Genomic DNA, 23,990 nt, shown 5'->3' with positions numbered 1-23,990 from the left:
CCCCGTCTGGTATCTGGTTCTTTCCCTCCTGTTTCCTCATCCTTTCATCTCAAGGCTTGCTCAGCCATTGTGTTAAAGAAACACTCGAGAGGCCTGTGCCAAAATGTGTTTGACCCTATTCTCAATGGCACTTGCCCAACTGTCACTTGACAGGTGGGGACACCACCTGAGGCACTAACTTTCTGTACCAGATGGAATTCTACTGGCCCAGGAAAAGGCCCACAACTGGGCTGCTTGAACAGATGCTCTGCAGACAGGCTCTGGATGTTCGCATTCCTCCTCCTCCTCCTCCTCCTCCCTGGCCCCACCTTCCCCTCCTGCTGGGGGCACGCTAAACTCTGTGGCAGGATCTGAGATTTCCAAGCTCAAAACTGCTCCCCCAGCCTGATGCAGGAGTAACAGCCTCAAAACCTTAGAGTAGATGCCTGGCGGGGGGAGTCTCTGGATGCAGAGATATGTACTGTGGAATTTAGAGGGTGACCTTCAAAAATATAGGTTATGAAAACATTTATTTTAGCATATGCCAAAAGATTGTTTGGCTGGTGTTGGGAGTGTCGACAATTTAATTGCCATTTTTTTTTCCTTTTTTGCCTCTCAATAGCACAATTTGGGTTTAAATATGTTTGTGGGAAATGTCATATATTAACATAGGACGTTGCAGATTTCCAAAGTGCGTACGGGGGTAGGGATGGAGGAATTCCTCTGTGGTTTGATGGATTTCCTTATTTTATTGCAAATTATTGAAGAAATGTGAGACTGGATTCCTCTTATTTCCAACCTAGTACTTAAGAATTTTAGAGGAAATTTAATCTAGTGAAACTCTTGTTTTTCAAATAAGAAAATACCACTGTTTTCAGTCCTACCAATTAACCATAAAACATCTGCATTGTGACAAATGACTCACCGGAGTTCATGCAAGGAGGCTATGTGGGCCATCTTGTAGTTCTTTCTCTGACATATTTTGCCGTCTTTTGCCCCATGCAGACTAACTTTTTTCTCATCATTTCAGTGATTTTCTAATTACGGTCTTCCTACGTGTCTTCTTCCCTCCTCATTGTGAAGTATATGTAAAAAGTAAAAATGTAGAGAGCACGTATATGTAGTTGTAAAGAGTAAAATTGTAACAACCCCCTGTGTGTGTATGTGTGTGTTCCTGCCCTTGTAAGGAACAGATCACCCTCCATGCCTTCTGAATCTGTAGACTCCCATTTTCATTCCCCATGCAAAGTATCTACTCTGAATTTTTTGTTGCCCATTTCGTTGCCTTTTATACTTCCTCCCTACGTACATAGCCATAAATAATAAGTGACATGTTGTGCTTATGTCTTAAACTTTATATAAATTCTGAATCATACTCAGTGTGTTTGGTGATTTCCCAATTTTGTTCATGACTGTCTTTTTGAGATTCATCTATGAGACTGTGGTTCATTCATTTTCATGGCCGTGTAATATTTTGTTACCAGAGCATGTAACTGTTTAGCCAGTCTTCCATTGATGGACATTAACATTTTTGCTTCTATGGTTTGGATTTTACCAACAGCACTAAAGTAAGCATTTTTTTCATAATGTATATTTGCCTCCATATCCCAGGTGTATATACTTAATAGTATGTATATTTAAAATGCAAGGAATTAGTCAACCTTATTGGGTACTGCAAGAAGGTTTCCAGAATAGATGATAATTCCCTTTTTGTCCACATCTTTCTCAATATATGGAGTGCCGTATATAGTAGCACTTTACATTATGCCCACCATTGTATATATTTTGACATTTTCTAACTAATTTTTGCTGATCAGTTTAAGAAATTTACATTTCCATATGGATTTTTGCACCTGGCTAATTTACTAGACTGTGAACCCTAAAGATGTATCAGTATATTTTTATCTAGTAGCATGTACTAGTTTCATCAACACATCAGTTTTTTTCACCCTTTCCTTGTCTTGTTAAAAAAAAAAAGTTTCTACTACTTTTTTCTTGTTTTCCTGCTTTGACTGGGGTCTATAAGACAATTTTGAATAGAATTGATGACAGCAAGTGTACATGCCTCTTTCTGGTTTGCGAAAGGAGGACTTTGAAACATTTTTTCTTTAATTATGATGTTTGTTGCAGGTTATGTGTTTATTTAGATAAATACTTTAATCCAGTAAAAGATGAAGTGCACCTTTATAACAATAAAAAGATGTCATTTTCTTTTGTGAAGCAGATTTAATTAGAAATGAATGTGGAAATGTATCAAATGTCTTCTTAATAATTATAGGAAGTATGCTGTGATTTCCCCCTCCCTATTAATAGTAACCTATAAGTGTGGTAAATTACCTAAATTTATTATCTGTTATTTAATCATGCTTGCATAACATTAGCTGTGATGACTACAGAAGAAATGTCATTTTTGTACCCTTAATTAACATACAGTCTAAGAGAAGAGACAAAACATGATTAAAGATAAGTTAACAGATGCCACAAGAGTATATAGTAATTATTTGCAACATTAATAGAACTTTGAGTTCAGTTGGCAAAACTGCTGCATGCTAAAATGAGCTCACTAAGGTTTCCTGCAGCAGGCCCTGGAGGGGAAGCTAGAAGAATCGCTGTTTATCTCTGTGACACTTTGAGGAGCATTGCTTTGGTTGACCAACATCCCTGCTTTATGAGATTTTCACTCTGATTTCACATAAGCACTCATATACCAGATCCAATGTATAATGTTGTTGTTACATAATAGGTAACCCTTCATTTTTTTTTCTCATTGCATTTCCCTAACAAACCACCCATAGGATCTACTCCGTTTCCAGGAAACATTTTACGGCTGCCCAGTTTAGGGTCATCATTCCCATCTTCAGTTTGCTGCCGCAAAAACAAGGAGCAGCAGGCAGATTTGGGCATAAAAATTAGTCTTTGATTATGAAGACTGGAAAAAAGGAAAAATGATAAACTTTTTAAATCAACTGTCATCTCACACGTTTGTAAGGGGCCAGTAGTAGGCGGGGCTTTCTTCAGGAAGCTTTTAATCTATGAGGAAGTTTTAAAGTTTACAAGGAAGTTTTAAAGTTCTAAAGTTTTTCAGTGGGGCCGTGCTATGTTCTGTTGTGTCTGGGCATGAAATAATTAAATTCCCCTTCCTTTTATCATTGGGAATGATTTCCAACTTGTGGGTTTCAGGAAGGGTAATCTACCTCTGAGCATGTTGAGAAAAGTGTTTTCATGCTAGGTTGAGGCGCAAGGACTGAAAGAGGTTTATTTTCAGTAGTCACAGTAGATTGAGTTTTGTCCTTTATTTTTCAAATTCTGTGCAGCAGCGTTTCTTTTCTTTTTTTCCCTTTTCCTTTTTGGTTTTAACTTAGCCCTGCAAGTCTTTTAGTTACCTTTTGCTCTGCACTTTCTACCACTTGAGTGACTCATCTCACCTTTGATAGCTCTGTGATACTATCTGAGACTATTTATGAATCCATCCCTTAAGATGCTGCTTCCATCATTCATTCAAGTTATTTAGATGCTTTAACTGACCACCACCTTTACCCCCATTAGAGAATGAGTTGTTCTCTTGATGTCATGAATTTTACTTTATCATCTTATCCTCCATTTTTATCATCATTTCACATTGCCTCTGGAAACAACCATCTTTGTTGACAGTTTCTCATGCCATCTTGACATGAATATCTTAGTTAATGGTGCCCAGAATGATTCACATTTCTATCACTGTATATCACCTGTCATCCCATTGCTCATCAATTTGCTCGAGTGGGCACCCGTAATGTCTCCATTGTCAGACTTATTGTTACAGTTTTTTGGCATATCGAATACACCACGGGTAGCTTGTCAGGCTCTACCGTGCAGGCGGGATACTATCGGTAACTTGCCGGGCTCTCCAAGAGGGATGGAGGAATCGAACCTGGGTCAGCCGCATGCAAGGCAAATGCCCTACCCGCTGTGCTATCACTCCATCCCCCACATTTCTATAGCTGTACAATTAGTCCACTAATATCTAAAACATGCTGCTGTGATTCTGCCTATTCATACTTAGAGCCGTTTAAGTTCATGGGTGATGGCTACACATATGGTGACAGATTCCAGGCTTCCTTCATTAATGGTTTGAAACATGGTAAATGCTGACGAAAAGATGTTCCGTGTTTACATTTTAGCGGGCTGGAATGCTTGTGGGAAATGCAGTTGTGGCGGAGTATTTTTGACATTCCTTCAGCTTTCTAAACCACAGATTCTACTTCCTAAAAGTTGGAAAATTTGAAGGCTCCAACCATAGTTTGCTTTGGGGTTTTGCTGTTAAGGAGATCTGGCACTACAGGTTGCTAATGTTGCATGCTATTATGGTTTACTTTAGAAACTAGGAAATGTAGCCTCAAATTATCAACAGTTCCATCCAAGTCTGGTAATGTGACTCTGAATTCTTCTGCCTACCCAATTTTATTTATTTGTTTAATGGCTGGAGCGATAGCACAATGAGTAGGGCTTTTGCCTTGCACGTGACCGATCCGGGTTCGATTCCTCCGTCCCTCTCGAAGAGCCAAGCATGCTACTGAGAATATCCCGCCCTCACGGCAGAGCCTGGCAAGCTACACGTGGCATATTTGATATGCCAAAACCAGTAACAAGTCTCACAATGGAGATGTTACTGGTGTCTGCTCGAGCAAATTGATGAGCAACAGGATGACAGTAACAGTTTACTGGATTTAGGGACAACATTCAGAGGTGCTCCTAATTTTGTACTCAGGAGTGACCTCTGGTGGTGCTTTTGGGAGACCAGACGCAATACTCGGGTCTGCCCCATGCAAGGCAAGTGCTACTTGCTGTATAGTCTCTTCACAGTCTCTCTGAACCCCTGCCTACTTGTTAAAAAGAAATGAAGCACCATAACTTATGATAGTATTCATAAGAGAGTTTCATGCATACACTGTTCTAACACCACACCCTCCACCAACATCAAGGTTCTTCCTATCTATTCCCTTTCCCTCCACTTTTGGTTATCTCAGTTCTGAAAACCAGTTGTTAGGTTCTCTTTTCTTTCACATTTGTTATTCCCATACTATTTCTTTGCATTCTACATACTGAGAAATCATTCTGTGTCTGTCTCTCTCCCTCTGGCTAACTAAACTCAATACAATACTGTCCAATTCCATCCACACAGTGCAAATTGCATGATCTTTTCAATTCATTTTCATTTCATTTTTTTTCATTTTCCTTTGGTTTGGGGACTATAAATAGCAGTGCTCAGGGCTTACTCCTGTAATGGATCTTACTCTGTGCCCAGGGATTACTCGACAGTGTTCAGGAGACAATAGGTGGTGCCAGGGATTGACCCACGGTCTTCCACATGCAAGGCCTGTGTCTTACCAGCTGTACTGTTTCTCTGGCCCTGATTCTGTGTTCTCTTATAGATAGCTCAGAGTAGTGTTTAGGGAAGTAATCTGTTAATCCAAAACTTAATCAAACTTAGAAAAAGAATTATTGAAACCATAATAAAAGTATTTGGTTGTAAAATGTAACTTCCTTGTCCCTCCCTTATATCCTCATGTTTTGTCTTATTTTTTAAACCATCACGGTCTCTGCCCATTTATAAGTTGGTTCTAGAATATGAAGCTACTGAGAGTATCCTGCTCTCACAGCAGAGCCTGGCAAGCTTCTCGCGGTGTATTCAATATGCCAAAAACAGTAACAACAAGTCTCACAATGGAGATGTTACTGGTGCTCACTCCAACAAATCGGTGAACAATGGGACGACAGAGCCACAGTTCTAAGTAGCAAAAAGGCTGAATATTCTTTGCTTCTGCCTATTCAGGCTGGAAAGGTCATAAAATTCACTCCAGTAAAGATCAACTGCCTTCACTTCAGGAAGTTTCTTCAATTGGAAGCTTAATGAAATTCTCATTTGATGACTGTGCACTGACTTTACTTACTGTAAAACATTTGCATGATTTGCATTTGTTTCATCCTGTGTTGCTGTCTTTGTCTTGAAGCCTTCCGTCAGGCTTGGGGGAAAAACTTCCCTAGTGGGAGAAGCTGTTTGTATTTGTAGAATGGTAGAACTAGAGGAACACAGAGGAGATTCGTAGAAAACCTATAGCATACAAAGTGATAAGCACTTTCATCTGAGCTGTCCCAAGTGAATCTGGAGATGATGAGGCTAATATGTGGTATCCAGAACCTCAGGCTATTTGATAGCATTGGTTGGTAACAATATTCACATACAGAGGTGTATGCATATGTATGTGTAGGTAAATACCTGAAGGTCTGTAATACCAGGATTCAATGGCAAGTGTGTGATTAAAAAAAATAATAAATCAACAAATTAAGCAAATACTAGCTCTGCCACTAAAAGCAGTTTAGGTTGTTTGGGGCTTGAACATGTCCATCTAATAAATTCTATAGCATTTTATGGGGGATAGTTGAAGGGAATTTTCAAATGTTTTATGTACAACTGCCAAGAGTTTCAAGCCAAACCAAATTATTTGTGCAAAGGACCAATTTCTTCCACACCCCAATGCAGATTGAAGTTTTTGGCCTATGTGTTCAGTGAGATAAAAATCACTGATCACAGCCACGTCATTCTTTAGATGTCACAGCCATGTCATCCTTTCAAAACATGCTCAGAGCTTATTGTCAGTTTCTGTATTTATCTGTCTGTGGACAGGCTCTTGTCCTCAGATCACACTTTAACTGCTATCTCTCCAAAGAATAGCAGAGAATAAGGAAGTGAGATCAATCAGCAAGAGGGAAAGGAATAATAGATGTCGTGAATAGAGACAGAAGATTGGTTAAACTTTAAGTAAAACCAGATTGCCCTGTGATGTATTTTGATCCTTGATAATTAACTGAGCGTTCGAATGATCATAGGGTTAAAACAGTTCCTTCGATCCCCTATTTTATGGTGACTAGAAAGTAGAAGTGTCCTTTCAGTTTTCCCAAAGTAAATGAATTCAGCCTCATCCAAAGTGTAGCACTCAAGATATACTTATTCCATAATGCAATGAAATTGTTTCTCAAGTTTCATGATGTTTTATTAAAATCTCAATATACATACTTTGATACATTAGATGAAGCAAATATTAGGTCTGCCTAAAAAAAAAAAACGCTTTGCTAAGGATTCATAAATAGAACCTCTCCCACCCAATCATTTTCAAATCATGTTTGTCCCTCTAGCAGCCTCCAAGATGATGTTTTTCAACTCCCATTACACCCGAAGAATTTGCTTGGATGAGTGAAATCAGTTGCAGGCCACTCTGCCAGAACAGGGTACCCCGCCCTTGGCAGGTAGGCAGTGTTGTCTTCATATGTTTGCAGGGTTACTGAGCATTAACACTCAGTCCTCCAGAGAGCACCCAGCCCTCCCTGTCCACGTCTGCTGTCATGGCACGGAACTTGCTTGGGAGGGCAGGTGGCAGTGGCTGAGCTTACCCATCTCTGTGCAGAAAGGGGTCCTGCAAGAAACAGTGATAGTGTCTTCCTGCCTTTCCCAGAGAGATGGACTTAGAACAGTGTTGGGATAAAAGGATGGACACTGTAGTTTTTTCCTTGGGTGACAATTTTTTTTTTAAAGAATAAATGAGACTTGAAGTGACTTTAAGTTACAGCCCCTGGATCTTTTCCGAGGAGAGTCAACAGCGCTGCAGTGGCCCTGAAACTAGCCTCCTCCTCCACCCCTCTGGGAGTCTCCAGATCACAAAGATTAGCTGAGCCCAAGAATAGTTTTACCCCACCCAGCTACTCTATCAGTAACCATCTGTGGATGGACAGTCCCATTCTGGAGCCTCTGGCTGTCCTTAACCTCTGGTGGGTTTGCTCACACAGCGGGAGAGTCCAGTCCACTCACTAGTGCTGCTGCCCCAGCAGCGTTCCAGGCTCCTGCTGTGCCTTTCATTCTGCCAACTTCCAGCGGGCTTCCTGGAAGACTTCCTGATTCCCTCCAAGATGTGACTCCTCCCAATGACAGGGCAGCTCAGCCCTGTGGTTCCCATAGCACCCTGGCTGGGAATTACTACCCCCACATAGATCACTCACTCATCTTGTTGTCCATATGATTAATTCTCACCACCCCCACCCGACTCCTTTAAACTGCAGCACGTGTTTAATCATTCTTTTGGAATAATGAATGGCCAACCAGAGTGATCAGCTTTCTCTGAAGTGTTGTCATCCTTTGCACCAGACTATGTCTGCTATTAAATTGTACTCAGAAATTATTGCCGGTTCCAATCTGATTTCTTCTCGGAAGTGTTTATTATCATTTACTCTGAAAGTATGGCAACTCCGAAACTCAGTATTTATACCTGTCTGTAGAGACAGGTGTGACCTTGAAGATACAGTGAATGCAATTCTAAAAGGTTCTTAGTAGGGAGGAATGATATTTCCCTCTTGAGCTTAGTTACAGTTGGAGATATTTTCTCATGGAGAAACTTTTGACCTGAAGCAAAATGTATCAGAGTTAAGTATATCCAGAATAATTTCATTGTAAGTGCCCATCAAAATTGCATTTAATTCTTGCACAACTACCCTGCAGTAGTCAAATAAACAGTCAATTCCCGTAGCATAGAATATTCAAGGAAAGTGCTTAAAAATCAAAGTGTACCATTGAAACCATTCCAATTGCATTAGGAATTTTCCGCAGCTCCATGAGCCTCAATTGTTTAAGTCACCACAGTGATACTGTATTTGCTATAGACGCCCCACAGAATACATGAGCTATTCTCTTTCCCTTCTTCCTTAATTAGAAGGCATTGCTCATGAAATACAATTTGATTTCTTCTCTTGACATGAGAAAGACAGCATGAGTATTTTTCCCTTGATAAATTAAGTTCCATTGTCAAACATAACTATTGAGAAATGCATTGTGTAAATTCCTAACTTTTACACATACCACATCTGCTTACATAATCTCCTTTTTATTTCCCTCAGATATTTCACCCTCCTATATGAAGGCATATCAGCCTATATTTCATCTCCTATTTCAAGAAAGGGGACTGCTCCTCTGGTGGCAGATGTAAATTGACAAAATTACTATAAATCTAAGATTTTTTTTTTAAGCATGTCTAATTCTTAAGCAACCCTATTTCCTTAAGTTAGGAAGAAAAGTTGATCATAGAAAGAAGATACACGTGTACACAGGATTTTTCCCACCCTCTAAATATTGAACTTGGTAAGGAAAAACTAGGTGGAGACGGAAACCTCAATTTTGTTCTCGCCGCATTAAAGGTATAAGACCCAGGTGCATTCGGAGACACAGAAAGCTGAGAATCCTCAACAGGAGCTGACAAGAGGGTTTCTTTCCCCTCTTAGCTAAAAGAAGTTGAATAGGTGGTGTTTCGTGGAAGACAGAATTTAGACCCTGTTTGGAATAATAATTGCAATTAGGAGGGATGCTTTTTAAAATAGTAATCATTCATCACATTTGGAGCATTCTTTCCTTTCAAATATTTGTCTTCTACATGGATAGGTATATGTAGTTTTTTGAAGATAAACCAATTTAGCTCTATCTTGATTATTGCTCAACTTTGATATTTAAATTCTAAAGTCAGCTGCAAGGAAAAGGACAGAATTCTCTTTGAAAATCTTAAAGACTGAGAGCTTAGTGACTGGACTGGAGCACATGCTTTGCATGTAGGAGGCCCAGGTTTAATCCCTGTTACCACAGAGTCCCAAACACCACTGAGAACCCTTGACACTGCTCTGCTAAGTGTAGCCCAAAACAACCAAGGAAACTTTTTTTACAGATATTTTAATATATCTGTTGTAGCACTGGAGCGTTTTCCTGTTCTTCATGTATATAAAATTATATGATTAACTCTCATTCAGGGGCTTAGTTGAATAAGAAATACTCAGCTTTAAATATTAGGACCACACACAGAGTGGACATCCATCGCCTCTAGAGAAGCCTTGGGGAAACTGAGATTCATTGAGGGGACTCAGCACTTCCATCCCTAGAACACAAACTCATCCTGATTGTCTGGGACTATCAGAGGTCTTGTCAATTTCCATACCTTTTCTGTACTGTGCCATTCTGTTGCTTGTTCCCTGGTTATGAGTGTAACACCCATAGTCTCCATCAAAGCAGTTATTTCAACAAATAGACTAAACAAGGCTTTTAATTACTTTTCACTCGCTATTTGCTGCTGCTGGTGTGTGTGTGTGTGTGTGTGTGTGTGAGAGAGAGAGAGAGAGAGAGAGAGAGAGAGAGAGAGAGAGAGAGAGAGAGAGAGAGAGAGAGATGCCAAGGATTGAGCTCAGGGCCTCACACATGCAAGGCAAGTGTTCTACCACTGAGTTACATCCTGTCTAATTGTCCGCCCCCTTCCCAACTACCCACTTGATTCTAAGTTGAAAAATTTCAAAGTAAGCCTAGGTGGAAAACATGCTAATAACTCACCCCAGTGAAGTTATTATTATTCTATCAATAATATAAGCTCTATTATTTTTTTTACTTATGTTATGGGCCAAATGTGCAACCTCCTCCTGTCCCCCACTCCCCCCTTTCCTATGTCAAAGCCTTGGCCCCTAATGCAGCTGTACTTAGGACTAAATGATGACTTGGGAATAGAGCCCTTATCAGAGAGGATTAGTGGTCTCTTTACCAGAAGGGAGCTCTCCTTCCCCACAGACGGTGAGGACACAGCTAGAAAGGGGTCCTTCTAGAAAGCCTCCTCCGGAATGCAGCACGGTAGCATCCTGGTTTAGATTTTGTGTTCTCTAGAACTGTGAAAAATCCATTCATTTTTAAATATACCAGCCTGTGGTATTTTGTCATGACCACTTGAGCAGGAAATTTAGAAACTTAGGTGTTTTTGTTTTTTTATTTTTCAATTTCTGAACCATACCCAGAGTGCTCAGGACTTACTCCTAGTTGGCACTCCTGGGGAACCTAGGTTGGCTGTGTGTGCACAAATAAATGCCTTACTAGTAGGAGCTCACTACCTCCCTGAGCTCATAAACTTGAAAATTTTTTTTCTTTTTGGGTCACACCCAGCGATGCTCAGGGGTTACTCCTGGCTCTGCACTCAGGAATTACTCCTGGAGGTGCTTGGGGGACCATATGGGTTGCTGGGGATCGAACCGGGGTCGGCCGCAAGCAAGGCAAACGCCCTACCTGCTGTGCTATCGCTCCAGCCCCCTAAACTTGGAATTTGAAAACCTTTCAGGTTACCAGTTTCTGCCAGTGAATGAATAGTCTTTCCATTTTCTTGCCTCAGCATGACATCATAGGACTTACAGTTCTACGGCACTTGGCTGGATTTGTTCTGATCATTTATTTTTGTTCCCTCTTGGAATATTTCACAAATTTTGAACTACTTTGAGCATGAATGTGATTAATATTTAACTACTTTGTTTTAATCGGTTTCCATGTTTATTTGTAGAGAGGGGAAAAATATAAAACTTTACCCTTAAAGACATGAAACTTCACACCAGCTACCTTCTGCAGGTGAAAATATGATTAACATAAAATTATTTTCAAGACATAGCTAGGTGTCTACTTAAAAAAATATATTCAGGGGCTGGAGCAATAGCATAGCGGGTAGGGCATTTGCCTTGCACGCAACCGACCCGGGTTCAATTCCCAGCATCCCATATGTTCCCCTGAGCACTGCCAGGGTTGATTCCTGAGTGCAGATCCAGGAGTAAACCCTGTGCATCACCAGGTGTAACCCAAAAAGAAAAAAATATATATCCAATGTAGGTTGGAATTGTCCATCCCTGAAGGCATCTTTGGAGAACTAAGCCTGAAAAGGAAAAGCTGGAGTGGTACCCAACCCAATTCTGTACCATCTGTAGCCAGCTGCACTGAAGAAATTAGGTGCTCTGCAATGGTTATCTAGACCACCACCTACTGCTTTCACCTCTCTCCTTTTCTCTAAGAAAAATTTTAAAAATTAATCTCAGGAATATTACTCTTTTACAGTATACCTCACTATCTCAACTGTAGAATTCCTAGCTCCTGAATTTTACTGAAAACGATGATGACAACTTTTCTGGAAACACTTTATGATTCTTAGATATAGATGACCGATGCAACAGATTGAGACCTGAGTTTTGAAAGTGCTCATAGGAATGTGTATAAAGGATTACATTAAACACACATTTAAAAAAAAAATCACTTATGTTGAATTGTTGGTGTTTCAGTATAAGTCACATCACTATATTTGTTGATCAATTCCCTAGAAATATGTAATTTTTCTATTTAGTATATTTTTCAATTTTATAATTCATTTAAGAAGAACATCTATAAGGGAGATTTCTTTCTATTTATTTCTTCAATAACATTTCTTATTTTTTCTACGTTAAAGAGGAATTGACTATTCAAGATAAGTTTTAGAAATAATTGATATTATGCATGCTTGCAAGTGAAAAGAATAATTTCAAGCAGTGACGTTTTAACATTTGCACTTAGTATTGGAAACTATTTGCTTATTGCACAGGTCCCCTTTAAGATCCATGGTAATATTCCATTTTCTTTCAGTTCTTTATTCTCTGATTATTGGGTTGGATGGTTTGGTTCTGTTCAACAATGGATGCTTTGAGTAATGAACTTCAATGCATAATTATCCAGTGAAATCATAGTGAAATGATGAGATGACAAAAAGCCAACTTATTTTCAGGAACTAAAAATAATGCTGTTCACACATGAATATTCCAGCATCTGACTTTACATGTTTCCTAATCATTTAGCATATTTATATAAATAATAATTAGAAATTGTGAGTTTTTGAGATACTATTTGTGAACTTTAAATTAATTCAGTACTTAAAAAGCAAATTTAATTTTGGCATTTGATAAAAACTAGATATTACTGAAGCTTCCTATGAGTAAAAGTAGGTATTGGTAGCAGTTCACTAACAAATCATTAACCTGAGATACTTTATAATGGTGCTTATTATAATAAAATTATAAGGTCCATTAAATTGATTTAAATGGTATCAGTGTTCATTTTGCAATTGAATTTATTTTCTCATTTTTCTTTATGATTTGCTATTTTACATTTGTTTAGTTGGAATTGATGCTTATTCTAATTGGTGTATTTAGAACATTCTTACTTTAGTTGTATTAGTATTATGGAAAGACAGTGATTTGGGGAAAAACTGTTTTATCTCATTTAGTGAAGAAGTCATATTTGAAGAAGGGGAAGATAGCATATTTATAGTGGGCCAATTCTTTAAAGCCAGTTTATATAAAACTAGCATGACTTCTTATATACTTATGAGTAGAAGCTTCCCAAAAAAACTCCATTTTGGGGAACTAGAGAGATTGTGCTGGAGTTAGGGCATTTGTCTGACATGCAGCCATCCTCCTTTGATCCAAGGCACCCTGCATAATGTCCCCTGAGCACCACCAGGAGTGAGCCCTGAGCACAGTGCCAGGAATAATCCTTGAGAATCACCAGATGTGCCCCAAAACCAACCAAACAAAAACTGATTTCTGGAGGAGAATTTCCGAACTCAAGTGTGTGTAGTGTCATAAGTGATAAGAAGGTTTTATATATATTATGTTGTCCTGTTTATTTACCCACATGGTGTTGACCATGGCATTGCATGTAGTAAGTACAAATACTTTAGCTTTTTAAATACATGAACGCTCATGTATTTAAAACTTTCAGTTCCTGTGTACTAACAATATTTATCCATAGCAGAGGCTCTTCTCAGAACTTTGGGTTGATTATGACACATGGATGCTTAAGAGCCAGTTGGACGCAGCATTAAGAGGAAAAGCTCAGCTATTTGGGCATTAAGAATAATTTATGGTCATCATGGAACAAACATGATGACCTCTCAGTGTCTGTGTTGCAAGCCATAATGCACAAAAGTAGAGAGAGAATATGGGGAATATTGTCTGCCATAGAGGCAGGGGGAAAGTGGGAAAGGCGGCGAGGGGGTGTATACCCGAGATATTGGTGGTGGGGAATGTGCACTGGTGGAGGGATAGGTGTTTGATCATTGTGAGATTGTAACCCAAACATGAAAGCTTATAACTATCTCACGGTGATTCAATAATTTTTTTTTTTTTTGCTTTTTGGGTCACACCTGGCGATGCACAGGGGTTACTCCTGGCTCTGCACTCAGGAATGACTCCTGGCGGTGCTCAAGGGACCATATGGGATGCTGGGAATCGAACCCAGGTCGGCCGCGTGCAAGGCAAACGCCCTACCCGCTGTGCTATTGCTCCAGCCCCTCAATAATTTTTTTTTAAAAAAAGAATAATTTACAGATTCCTTTAATTTTTTTGATGATTATTAGCACTTTTTTAATTTCAGTTTTTTTGGTTTTTTTTTTTAAAATTAAAACACCATGATTTGCAGTTATTCATCATTGAGTTTTAGGCACACTATGTTCTAGCACCAATCCCACACGGGTCAGCTTCCCTCACCAGTGTCCCCAGGTTCCCTGCCTCCACCCCCCCGGCCTGCTCACATTTTAAAGTTTGGTTGCTGTGGTTTGGATTTCCTACTTTCAGTGTGTTGACTCTGCAGTTTGGATCTACCTCCCCTCTGCACCCGCAGTGTACCCGAGGCCCTTGACCCTTGCCCCTCATGAGACTCCTTTTATTTTTAATAATCTTACATTTTAAATATGCATGAATAAAATTGAATTCAAAAGAATCTTATATGGTCAGTGCCTCTGAGTATTGCACACTCTATTGTCTGAAAGATATAATTAGTTTAAAATTTATTTAGATTCATTGTATTCAAATTGGCATAATTCAAGAAAGACACTGTCATCGTGTACTTTTCCCATAATACTTTATTAATTGCATCTTTGAAAGGAATGGTTTCTCAGATTCCGGAATCCACCAAAATGTTCACAAATGCATTGTCAAGTATGCTTTGAAATGCAGTGAAAAATCCGAAGCCATAATGGGCCCCTTTCCTTGTTCCTTCCCCCATCCCAATGCTACGCCTAAAGCCTTGAACGTCACAGATTTGCCATGTAGCAGAAAGGCAATTTACCTACCATGAGGTCTACAGGTTTTCTTCTCTCTCCCCATCTCCCTCCCACTATATGTAAGCACTGTGGATCACAAAGTTATTCGTGATGATTTGTTATAGGTTTTAATATTCCAACACCCATCGCACCACCTCTGTCAACCTTCCCTCCACCGTTATCTCCATTTTCCCAGCCACCCAAGGCTGTCCCTGTAGCCTGGCAAGCTACCCATGGCATATTGGATATGCCAAAAACAGTAACAATAAATCTCACAATGGAGATGTTAAGACAGTGATACAGTGTTACCACTAAATGGCTAATAGAATAATCAGAAAATATTTCAGTAAAAGAAAATTTGTGAAAATTGTGATATCTCGCCCTGAAGACATTAAGTCCTTGTCTGAGGGTTTACTAAACTGTTGCAAGTTAAGCCTTCTGTTGTGTTTGGTTGTGTGTGTGTGTGTGTGTGTGTGTTTTATTTTGTTTTTTTGTTGTTGTTGTTGTTTTGTTGTTGTTTTCCAAGATTAGTTGACTTCAAGTTACATTCCTATCCAGTCTGGTGTGCTCCTACTAGGATTTTAATATTATAGATTTCGGAGATGTCTCTCTAGAAAAATCCAGAATATTAAACTGGGCAATCCAGCTGGAGGCACAGCAGCAACTGCTGGGGTGTGAGTGCGGCCGTTGGGACTTTGTTAGGACGGGGACTTGGCCCAACGCCTCCCCCCCTCACCCCGCCTCCCACCCCACCCCAGATTGCCCCAGAGGTCTCAGCCGGGAACAGGAATCTGAGAAATTTTTGCAGCTAGTTGATCTCTCTCAAGATTTATTTATGAGTCTCTGGAACAGGACTGGTGGGTGAGCTTTCATGGCGGCAGCAGCAGTGGAGCTCTAGATTTACAGTTTCAAACAGTGATGGGAAAATCTGAACTGACTTTCCCATTCTCTATCAGGATAGCTGTTTCTTTCCATCATTTTTTACAATACCTTACTTTTTCGTATATTAGATCAGTGACAAGAACCTCACAGAAACACTTATCAAAACTGCCTGATGGTTTTTTCTCTTAGAACAGTGATATTTCCTCACATAATGTCTGGCATAGGACACTAAATTCCTACAGACCTTTCTATTACTCCATACCCTGTTACTCGTAGTGCCTGGGATTGAACCCAAGAACTCATACATGCGAGGCAGTTGCTCTGCTACTAAACCCTCTGCCCTGTCCGTTGGAAAATACGGTTGATTTGCCAAAATTTTTTACATTTACTTCATTTCTGAGATCATTTTCCTGGGGAAAACTTCTGTGGAATCAGCAACCACCAGTTATTTATCTTTAGTTATTGACCTTTGTAGTCTTATGCACTGTCAATGGGGTGAATTGCTACTTAACCATAGTAAGGAACTTTGTTTTGTTGGTTGGTTGGTTGGTTGGTTGGTTGGTTTTCTATGGTGGGGAAGTCCTACCCCGGCATGCTCAGAGTACCACTCCTGGTACTTGGTGTGAGGGTTGCTCCCAAGGGTTCTCAGGGGACCGTGCAGTGCTGGGAATGGAACCCAACATGCAGTCATCTCACTGAACTCTCTCTCTTTGGCCTCAAGGGCAATTTTTTAAAAATTGCTTCTAGTAGTTGTGCTTTCCGTATAACTTCAAGATATTCCTAGCACACTCCCCCACCTCCCGCCCCCTTTCTAGTGACTGCCATTCTCTACCCATCACAATTTGATAAGCCATCATTTTATCCTTTTCGCCATCCATTTAAGAGGAAAGCTGGTTTTGAATGTCAGTAGTTTAAAATTAATTACTAGGCCTAAGGAAATAAAAAACTTACAATAAAGGATCAGGCATAAGGGAAGTTTATTACTGCTTTCAACATCTCTCTATTGTGTTTTTATTTATGCTGACGAAGTAGACCTCATTTGGGCTTATTTGAAAACTACCTATCAGCATAGAGTGTGTTTATTGTAAAGGATCTGCATGTGGATTCAGCATCCTCTCAGCAGCTACCAAGAGGAATTCTTGTTAAGACTCACATCACATCACATCACATTCCAGGGCTTGACCACGTCCTGGTCAAGTACAGGAACCTTTTTGAAAATAACAGAGAGGTCTGTCACCACAGAAGTTCTGTTCATAGCCTGAAGGATTTACAAAAAAGACCACTCCTGATTGAATCCAATTAACACTATAGATTTTCTTAAAATTTTAGTTAGAATTTATATAAATTCGATAAAATTTAGATAAATTTAGAAAATTTAGTTTTATCTTTCAAGTGCTGCAGTTGCATACTTTCAGGACCTGTTGGAAATATCTTTTAATAAAGAAGTTGACTAGAAAAGTCACCTAAGGAAGGTGAATTTTTTATTTTTATATTTTTGCAGTAACAATGATAGGTGTACAATCTGGAATCCACTCTTTATTTCCTTCCTCTACACACTTTTCCTCCCACTTGGTAACTTCAGTTCTTTTGTCCTAGTCTATGGGCTTATTTTTATTCACCATTGTCCTTAGGAAAGTGATTTTGACAAGATTCTTTTTTTGCTTTGTTTTTTGTTTTGGGGCCACACCCATCGTTGCTCAAGTCCTAGTCCTGGCTCAGGGCTCATTCCTGGCAGTGCTCAGAGGGACCATATGTGGTGCTAAGGATCGAACCTGGCTTGTCCTTGTACAAGGAAAGTGTCTTACCCACTGTGCTTACTATTGCTCTGGCCTGCTTAAGGCCAGAGCATTATTCTTTTTATTCATTGTAACTCAGTTCTTTTTATTCATTGTAACTCAGTTTTGTGGTAAGGATCATCCTCATCCTTTCAAAGAGAAGTTTTTATGAGTTTTTTTTCAATAAAAAAAAAAGTTGATCACAAGGGCTTTTGTTTTAATATTTCATATTATATAATTTATAACATATGTGGATATGTAAATAATTTTTATGATACCACTGCCTATATCACCCTTATTTCTTAGTTTGCTTTTATTTTTTTAAACTTTGGTTGGTTGTAATATAATTAATAGATAGCATTTTCTAAGTTTCAGCTGTCTGGTGTACTGTCTTGTATTACCTGTATTGCAAAATGATCACCACAGTGGGTTTAGTTAACATTCACATCACCTTATAGAAATACGAAGGAAAAGAATTCTCCTTGTGATGAGAACCTAGGCTGTTAGCAACTTTTTCGGGGAGTGGAGGTGGCTTTTTGTGTCACACCTAGTGATGCTCCAGGGTTACTCCTGGCTCTGCACTCGAGGTGCTCGGGGACCATATGGGATGTTGAGGATCAAAACCAGGTGAACTGCATGCAAGGCAAAGGCTCTGCCCACTACATTATCAGTCCCAGCAACTCTTAGATATTTTATGCCTCAGTGTTCACTGTCGTAAGTCCTCACATGAGATTTTCAATAGACTCTTAGAAATGGAAACTTTAAGCAATCTGACTCTAAGGAGAGCAGCTGCTCATTCAACATCAGCTGGAATTGTTTGAACCAGTTAGTGAAACTTGGTTGTTGGAATACCTTCCATATAATCATCCTCTTGCACATCACCTCCCCAATGAGACATTTAACCTTTGACCATTCATACCACTGCTCACTTCTGTAACCACATCTCCTGCTCACTTCTGTAACCAATCTTATCCATTTTTCTCAGAATTGTTTTTAAGTTGAGATTCCACATGTAAGTGATATCATATAGCATTTGTGATTCTCTGTCCAACTTCTTTCATTTAAAATAATGCCTTCAATGTCCAGGTATATTTTTACAAGTTAGTTTATTATTGAATATTTTAAAGGCACTTTGCAGTAGAGGGTGGTTGCTTGTTTCATTTTTATGCCAGCCCTGTAGCCTGTACATTTTTGTGTCATGTTTATACACAAATACATATGCATTTACCCAAATTTACAATTTATTATGGATACATACACATCAGAAAGTTGATGTAATATATTCAAAGACAAATTGCACAGTAAATATTTAAATTCAAGTTCGACTTCTTATTTTCTGCTCTTACCTTTTTTGTAGCACTGTCATCCCATTGTTCAATGATTTGCTAGAGTGGTTACCAGTAACGTCTCCATTGTGAGACTTGTTACTGTTTTTGGCATATAGAATACACCATGGGTAGCTTGCCAGGCTCTGCCGTGGGGGCAGGATACTCTCGGTAGATTGCCGTGCTCTTGTACAGCGGGTAGGGCGTTTGCCTTGCACGTGGCCTACCCGGGTTCAATTCCTCCGTCCCTCTCAGAGAGCCCAGCAAGCTTTGACTAATAGTCTTTTTCTATTTGGATATTTTTTCTTCTTTTATATTGAGGTGTCATTGATTTGCAATACTAAACCATTTCAGGGGTACACACAGGTATAGGGCTCATCCTGATCACCAAAAAATTTCCAATGCTATCCCACCCTCCAAAGGATCCCTTTACTCTTTCCTCCCACCACTTCCCTCTGGTAACCACCATAGTTTTCATCAAATCTGGAATCCACTTTGTTGGTTTTCCGCCTGTTTGTTTACCACAGTAATTAATAATTCACACCAGAGTAAAACTATGCAGTTACCATCTTTCACTTCCTTTCTTATTACACTTAGATCACCTTAAGAGCCATCCGTTTTACACCAAAAGACAAAGGGTCATCTTTTCCAATATAAAGAATTCTCACTTTCTTCTCTCTCTCTCTCTCTTTCTCTCTCTCTCACTTTCCTCTCTCTCTTTCTCTCTTTCTGTCTCTCTCTCTCCCTCTCTTTTTTAAATCTTCCACCCAATCTCTTGGACTAAGAGTTTTATTGGCAATCGGTGGTTTATAAAATGTATCATTCCCAGCTCATCAGTTTAAGGAGGAGGAAAGAAATAATGATCAGAGCCAACATTTTTTTGATATTCATTAAACACAAGCCTTCATTATTACAGCCCCACAGCAAGGTAGGTGCCTTTGCTCGACTCATGCTAGCAATTGAGTTCAGGTCAGCAGTGACTCGCTGTTGCAATGTCAAGCTGTGTGAGTTAAAGATAGGATTCAGTCTAGCACCCAAAATGCTTGAGAAATGCTCTCATCTAGATCCGACTTGAAGGCGGGAATCAAATCAATCAAATGGCCAGATCAGTGAGCTCCAAAAAAGGCTGATGGAGCATGTGAATATTCGTGTTATCAGCCATGATGAATAAAATAGTTCCACTCTGGTTTTTCTCTGCTGCCAGCACAAACGAGACTGGGAGGCAGCACCTGGAATGCTGGGGCCCCACCCAGGCTCCACAGTGTATCTTGGCATTCCTACTAAAGCTGTTAAGAAGCCTGGAATGTCAGAATAACTAGTGAGCAGCACTGTAGTCAAGATGAGTTTCGTGCTTACAGGTACTGCTACATTCCCACCTGGCTGAGACTCATACATCCAATTGTAAAGTTTCTTGTTATTGCTAGTTTGAGCCACCTTCACATCTCTTGGCTTTTTCTTTTCATCAAGAGGACTGGAAGTAGGAAAACATTTCTTTAGGGTTTAAATGATGTCAGTAATTGGCAGGAGGAAAAAGGAAATTTAATCTGAGATGATCGCAGAGTCATTGGTCTTTCCCTTTTATACTTAGACACCATCCAACTCTTGCCATTTGCTTTACCTGGAATGCTGCATTGTTTAGGGGCCCACAAAGGTACCACCATATCCTATTATGGATGCTATTTCAACTACTTCTAGAGTGCAAGACTGACACTCTTCCTTGAGCTCTGGGTTTTAGTACATCCCACGGTACATGATCTGGCTTCAGAGTCTGAGTCCTCTTGTATATGTGGTGAGAAGCTCAAAATTACCCCTTATTTATACAGCCTTTGGCAGTTTGGGCAATGTGTTTTGTCACCTGTTTGCTGTCTTATGAAGAACTGGAAAGTTTATGAAGAAATAGAAAATATGACTTTGAGCCCTTGACATTTTAAAATAAATGTACATATTGTTAGTGACAGATTGCTAAACTTGGCTTTAGACACTTAGCTATGTTTCTTGCCAAAAGTAATCCAGATGTGCATAATTTATCCGGCTGCCATATGTGCACTGACATGTCTTTCTATAATCAACTGTCTGTTCAGTATGGTTACAGTTAAATGTTCTTTTTTATCAACAATCTTTTGAAATAGCACCGACTGACTCGATAACTTACTTTAAATTTCACAACTTCTCAACAAAAAGCAATGCACATTTGGCTATAAATCTAAGTGTACCAGCCATGTGGAATATCTAGAGAAGACATTGGCAATCCAAATTCTCTGGGGCCCTGTGTGTTTCACAGGGAAACGCCAGGGCACCGACTTCAATATGATTCCATTTTGATGGGTTTCTTGGCCTAGGGACTGGAAGGTAGAAGCACCCAGCTAAGTGTTTTGAAAACAGCCACAGATGAATACTGTTTCTAACAAAGTACTTTTTTCAAAAAAAAAAAAAAGTGAGGAAAGAAAATCCTGGGACAGAAAGGAATACGTATGTGGAAAGGGGGTATTTCTTTTCTTTCATAAACTCAGTTTCTCAGTCTGTCTGCTGGTCATGATCGTGACTTTCTCGTGGGTTATGGATTTGCCCTGATTGCAAGCCAGGTCATTCTGTGGAAGGAAGACATTTTCAACAGAGATTTAGGAAAATGTATGCTTGATAGGAAATATTTCCTCTCTTTTGCCATTTCCCCACTGATGTTGAACTATTTTGGAGACATTTGGATCACATGATAACATTTAAGGACTGTTCTCTCTCTCTGTGGGAGAGTTTCCTGGAATCCACCTCCGTGTTTTGTAAACTCGGTGAGTGAGTCTCTGGTGAGGATAGATAGTGGTGCTGTCAACTCTGCATGCCCTTCTTTTGGTCCACCACTGCAGTTGGTTTGTCACACTTGCCCCATCTGTGGAGACTGGCTGCACAGGGACCTTGACCAAAAGCCACTCACCCAAGTCCTCGTGTGGAGAGAGCTGGGAAGACAGAGCTAGGAAGACAGAGTTAACAATGGTTATGGGTGTACTTAGCTGACACTCACCCAAGTGTTCTGTCTACAGTAGGATTTTAGAAAACATAACTTGAAGTCAGTTGGTGGAGGGCAAGAGTTGGCTCGCTGGTGTGAATGGATCCCCCCGAATGGATGGGGGATGCATTTTCTTTATTTTTGTAGCTAACATGTGAACTCATGTTTTGTAATCTGCCACCACTTTGGTAGGTACAGTTGACAGGAGGTTCTGATCACCTGTGTACCCTAAGAAGTCCAAGGGCCAAAAGGAATTCCAGGTGTCCCACTTGAATGCTGAATATCGGTCTGGTTTTGAAAACAGTCTGTACTTGAAAGAAATCCAATCTAGACTGAGCTATTATGTGTCCTCACTGGCCTTGTCCTTCAGTCTGGAGGCTTTGTTTATTTTTTTCCTTATGATTTTGGACCAGTGGTACTCAGACTTACTCCTGGCTCTGTGCTTAGGAATCACTCATATATGATGCAAGGGATCAAACCTACATCAGCCTCATTCAAGGCAAGAACCATGACCTCTCTACTCTCTGTTCCAATCTGGAATTTTTAGTGAACACTTTATTTTTGTTTTGTTCTTGGCGTTTTGGAGGGCCACACCTGGTGGTGCTCAGGGGGACTTCCAGCTCAGCACTCAGATGTCACTCCTGCGGGGTCCATGTGTTTCTCTTGGGGGACCATGTGGTGCTGGGTATTGAACTACATAGAGCATATGCTCCAACCTGTTGCACTATCTCTCTGACAATTTGCATTTTTCTTTGCTTGCAAAATTTTAAGTGTGCAGGTTATAACATCTGCAAGTTGCTGATCATAGCTTTATGGCTAAAAACTTCTATTTACTATTATGTCTAAAAGTATATTTTTGTTTTCTAAGTTTGGAACCCCATCAAGGGGTCATCAGGAATCACTTCAGTACAGTGCTTAGGAGCTACTCCTGACAGTGTTCATGGAATAGGATACCTGAGATCAGACCTGGGCCTTGTGCACGCAATGTGCTCCAGACCTTGAGTCACTTCCCAGCCTATGGTAGTTTGGTTTTTAGTCAGACACACATGAACATGTGTGTAATAACAAAATTTGGTTTTCAGGGAGAATCATTATCACTATTTCTTTTGGGGGGGTGGGGTTTGGGTCTCTGTGCTCAGTGCTTCTGCTCTGTGCTCAGGAATCATTCCTGGCTGGCTTGGGAGACCATATGGGATGCCAGGGATCAAACCAGGGTCGGATGCGTGCAAAGCAAATGCCCTGCCCACTCTGCTATCGTTTGGCCTCTCATTATCACTTTCATCAGCTGTATTACCAATTTCATTTATGGTTGGCTTTTCCTCTTTGAATTTAAATTAATGAAAATTTCCCATATTACTAGGCCCATCTAAAAACAGAAGATTTTGTATTTATGACATTTAAAGAATAGATATACCATATTATCTAGTGATGCCATTTCTTTGCATTTTACCAAGGGATCTGAAAACACTTAGAAATGATGTTTAGAGCCCTATATTCATGGCAGCATTATTCAAAACAACCAAAACATGGGATCAACCATAATGTACATCGACAGATGCCTGGTCAGGAACTCTGTGGTCTCTATATTCATAGGAATATTATTCTGCTCTCAAAACAGATGTAGTTGTGCTCTTGGGACAAAAGTGAGTGTAACTTGAGGTGAAATAGGTTTAATTCATAGATAGACTAGAAATTAGTAAAACAAGTAAACAGGCAAAACAACAACAACAAAAAAACTGGCTCCTGCATTGGTGAAAACCTTAGGGCCTAAAGTAGGAATATGTAGAGGAATCTTTTGGGGGAGAGGGGCAGGCGTGTGTGTGTGTGTGTGTGTGTGTGTGTGTCTGTCTGTCTGTCTGTCTGTCTGTCTGTCTGTGTCTGTGTCTGTATGTGTCTGTTTGTGAGATGTCCCTGAAACTTCAATTGTAGTGGAGTGAGTCATAAATAAAAGTGGAAAACAAGATCTCTAAAATTCTGTAGTATTTCAAGCTGATGCTAAAGTTTGGGGGTTATTTTTTTTTGCTTTTGTTGTGGGGAAAAGGAGGTAAACTGAGCAGTGCTCAGGACTTATTCCTCTCTTTCCTCAGGTATCACCCCTGGT

The 23,990-nt window shown here is 39.8% G+C and overlaps 1 protein-coding gene across 2 annotated transcripts in view; it reads left to right on the top strand.

Moving 5' to 3' along the window:
* Positions 1-23,990, top strand: part of ARL15 (ADP ribosylation factor like GTPase 15) — a 444,530-nt gene that overhangs the window by 226,010 nt on the left and 194,530 nt on the right. The gene's annotated exons all lie outside the window — the stretch shown is intronic.

Source organism: Sorex araneus, chromosome 1, assembly GCF_027595985.1.
Source record: "Sorex araneus isolate mSorAra2 chromosome 1, mSorAra2.pri, whole genome shotgun sequence".
Lineage (NCBI taxonomy): Eukaryota > Metazoa > Chordata > Mammalia > Eulipotyphla > Soricidae > Sorex > Sorex araneus.
The sequence above is the reverse complement of the archived record's forward strand: the minus strand, read 5'-3'. Positions and strand labels throughout refer to the sequence as shown.